Below are 4534 nucleotides of genomic sequence, written 5' to 3'. Positions count from 1 at the left end.
TATTTCCTCTCCTTTCCTTTCTTTCACTCTGTTCCCAAATGATGAAATAATAAAAGTGTTAGTTACACACACACACACACACACACACACACACACACACACACACACACACACACACACACACACACACACACTGGTCTTATTAGGTTATGTGACTTTGTGTGGTTACACACTGCACCACCTTGAGCATGTTTGTACCTCAAAATAAAATGTAAATTTTGTCATGCGTTGGTAACAGCAGAGGGTTTAGAAAGCAAACATTTACATAAGTGTGTTTGTCCATCCCAGCCAGCTTGTGCTGACATTAACACCAAAGGAGTAAATGCTAATGTCTTGTAAAACAACAAATTATAAAGAGAGCATACTGATGATGACCTGAATAGTTTGTAGTGAACTTTGATGCATCAGATTGATCAAAAAAGCTACTTTACATTTGCTTGTGTAATACCCCACAGATGTTTCTGCTTTCCCTGGTTGGTTAGTTCCATGGTTATGCACCACAATTTACAATTTGCCTGTTCTGGGGTTGTTTAATTAGATAAACATGTTAAATAAATAAGTAAATTAATTAATTAAATTAAATTAAATCAAATTAATTTATTTCCTACTACTTTTTACTTTTTATTTTACCTTGTCTTTCATTTGTTTCATTGCCTGTTGCAATTTATTGTTATTCTTAATTCATTTACTTATGACTGGGTGTAAAATGGTGCCCATGTTTTTATTATGTACACCACTTTGGTCGACTGTTGTCATTTTAAATGTGCCCCTTCACACATAGTATGAATAAGTACAACTCAGGGCGACTCATGGCGGAACAGCTTGTATGAGCGTTCACGAAACCACAAACACATTGTGCCGACGGGCAGGCCTGCGCCATGCCGCTGGTTCGTGCACGCGGGAACACAGTGCAGGCAGTTGCGCAATGTTATTTATATAACTGTTCTGGCAGTGGTTTCTGTGTTTGTAACCACATCGCGCAGCTGCTGTGAAAAAAAAAAAAATACATACCACCCATGTGATTCGAACCTGCACTTTTCAAAAGCTCTGATTGCCAGCCAGAAAATTTACTACTGAGCTGCCATCGCTGGCCTGTAATCAGTGTAAAAAAAAAAATGCCTGAAATCAACAAGGACATGGAGGAGGTGCCTCTGCCTCACAGAGGAATGTTGTAAGTTCATGTCCTTCCAAAGACAGAACATGTCCTCCAGCTGGGACATCCGGGAGCAGAGATCTTTACAGCCGTGGCTGCAAGTGGACATGCCCTTCTGTCCTTTCAGTGCCCAGACCAACATGTCACTCTGTGTTATGTGGTCATTCATTTTCATTATTTGTTATGTAATTGTGTATGTAGGTATTGTTGTAATTATTTATATGACTGTCCTGGCGGTGGATTCTGTGTTTGTAATGTGTGCACTGAGCTGCCATCTAGGTCTCAGTGTGCTGTGATCAGTTGACAGGCCCCTTCCCATGCTGTGTGATCAGACCTCGCTGTCCGGCCCCCATGTGATCAGATCTGTACATACATATAAGCATTTTATGCAAGGGTGCCCCCCTCCAGCATGTGGTTACATGTCGCGCAGCTGCTTACATTGTGTAAGCATGCATGAACCATCTCTGCAGCATTGTACACGCCTGCGCATCGGCACAATGTTTTCGTGGTTCGCTCATATGATCTTTCCCACTGTGAGACGCACTGAGTTGTACTTATTTGTACTATGTGTGAACGAGCCCTTAGAAATAAAGGCTGAGTTGAGTTGAGTTAAATAAAGTCACAATAACATGCTTACTGGACAATCAAAACAAATAATTACTTTGGATTGAGCCCAGGGGGGTTGTTTGTGATACTGTCTTGAAAAGTATTCCAACGTAACTGATACCATCACAAAATGTTTTTCATGACACCATTATGAAAATCTACTCCATTTCATGATGTTATCACAAACTAACAGATTCAATTACTGACGCCATCACGAACTGACATGAGATCTGATTGGGTTGTTCCAATCACATCTGCCAGTAGAACTAGGGGCTTGTTTCCTACAGTATACCACATGCTGAGACTCTGCATATTGCTATACTGCATTACTGTTATCATCATGAGCAACTCCTTTTTACAGAATTGTTTTGTTTTGTTTTTTCTTTTACCAAACTCCCCCACCTTTCTGAATACTGCACTGTTATAAAAAATAAACTAAAATAAATCCATTGTCACTGGGGGTGGCAGCCGTGGCTGCCAGAATAATTCTGTCGGACAAATACAACAAAAAGATGTAAATACCTTTACAGCGCAACCTATACATTTTACGGTGTAAAGCTGTTGGAATTTATACAAATTAAAATTATAACCATAAATCCAACAGCCATTTTTCCCTAAATTACCATTATCACTCTGTATTTAAACTAATTATTTCTGTTTAAATTAAATGCAGTTGTTACACATTGTACAGTCAATGAAATTGAGTTGTGTTGCTGCCATTTTGCTCAGGGCGACCACAGGAGGTTTGGCATATGGTTTTTCTTAAGACACCTTAGGTTTTGGGAGTCTTGAACTTGGGATATTTCACCTGGGAGAAAAGCATGATTAGGGTACTATCTCAATGGGCTGTGACAGCTTATGAACAGCATTTGTGAGGGATTTTGCAAGATTTCGCACTATGTTTGCATGGTGTCACTCGCATGTTGCTTGAATTTTGAACAGAACAAAAATGGTGACACAAGAAATGTCCTCACCAAATACTCGCAGAGCTGTCGCGGGCATCGTGAAGCCCTCTCCATGCTGTCGCCGCAACTCATGTGAAAAATGTAAGATATCTGAATGAATGAAAGCATGAATTAATTTATTCACCACACCAGATCCAAAATGGCAAAGAAAACTCACAAAGAAAACAATCCAACAATGTACCCATGTGCCCAAAAGCGTGTAGGCGGAAGCAAAAGCTTATAAACGCCCACCACTTTAACCAAAAAAGTAAAAATTTATACATATGTATATACAAATATACATATTCCCATGATAACAAATACAAAATATAAATTAATCACTGAAGTAAAATTTCAAAATGCATACAGCAGTGCACCAAAAACAAAACAAAATCGATAAACCTAATTCATCATGCTATAACAAGTAATTAAATCATTTTTGTGGAGCCTTTTAAAGCCAACCAAGTTACTGAATGATTTTATGTTATCTGGGCACTTATTCCAAATCTTAACAGCTTTAACAGAAACACAGTGACACAGTAGGTCGAATCTTTGATTTAATAATGTTCCTCACAAATTATAACTGGATTCCCTCATTTTAAACAGGTTGTGAACATATGGTAAAAGTTTATTTTTTTACTTTAAACATAATTTTACTTTGAACAACATTTTAAAACGTGAGACAAGCCCTCACAACTGTGTGAGGGGTTGATGACTGATGAGACTACATTGTGAGTGATTTGACACACACCACCTCCCCTGGGAGCACACCAAAATAGCAGAGATGATCGTAGGGGAACACCATTTCTGGGAGAGGTGGAGCGAGTCCATCAGCCAGGCAGCAGTGACATGGTAAGTGACATGGTCAGCGGTCCTCCACTGACCATGTCACTTATCATCTGCACAAGTCCAGCAGAGGGTGACTTAGTAATTAGCACTGCTGCCTCACAGCAAGAAGGTCATGGGTTCACTTCCCCTCCTGGGGCCTTTCTGTGTGGATTTTGCATATTCTCCCCATGTTTGTGTGGGTGCCAACTGGGTGCTCTGGCTTCCTCCGACATCTACATACATGGTAAATGGACTGCATTTATATAGCACTTTTCCATCTGCATCAGAAGCTCAAAGCACTTTACAATGATGCCTTGCATTCACCCAGACACACACTCACACCATGAGCAACTAGGGGATTAAGGACCTTGCTCAAGAGCGCTTAGTGATTTTCCAGTCTAGCTGGGTTTTGAACCAAGAATCCTCTGGTCTGAAGCCCAACATTTAACCACTAGACAATCACCTCAGGTTAGGTGACATGCAGGTTAGGTGAATTGGAAACTTTTATTTTATTATTTAAAGGACTGTGCCTTCTCTGGCTACAGTCTGGGGTATTTCTCCTCTTTTCAAACAACACCGTAATAGCGAGCATTATCAGCAAGATCCTTCCACCTGCGAATGACTTGCTCGACATTCATCATAGTGCCGTGCGGGCATTCGAGTGGCACTCACTTGATAGTAATGCAGACTACTTGAGATTTTTGGCCATGTTTTCACTGCCAGTCCGTGAGATATCTGACCCAAACACATTAGTCACGGACATATTTGATTCAAATATGTGTGTTGTCAATACCAATTCGGTGAATTGCTAACTGAGAATTTTTTTGTCACAATTTTGTGTCTCCAACTACTCCCCAACAGTTGCAGTGCAATGAGATACACCCTCATCACACTAGACACCGAATGAGCCCGAATCACCTCCGAATGAAAATTCGACCCACATTCAGGGAGTGTCGCGGTGCATTCAAAAACATTGGACAGCATTCTCAGAGCAGTCTAAACA

This window comes from Thalassophryne amazonica, chromosome 2 (genome assembly GCF_902500255.1).
Source record: "Thalassophryne amazonica chromosome 2, fThaAma1.1, whole genome shotgun sequence".
Lineage (NCBI taxonomy): Eukaryota > Metazoa > Chordata > Actinopteri > Batrachoidiformes > Batrachoididae > Thalassophryne > Thalassophryne amazonica.
Note: the sequence above shows the minus strand (reverse complement) of the source record.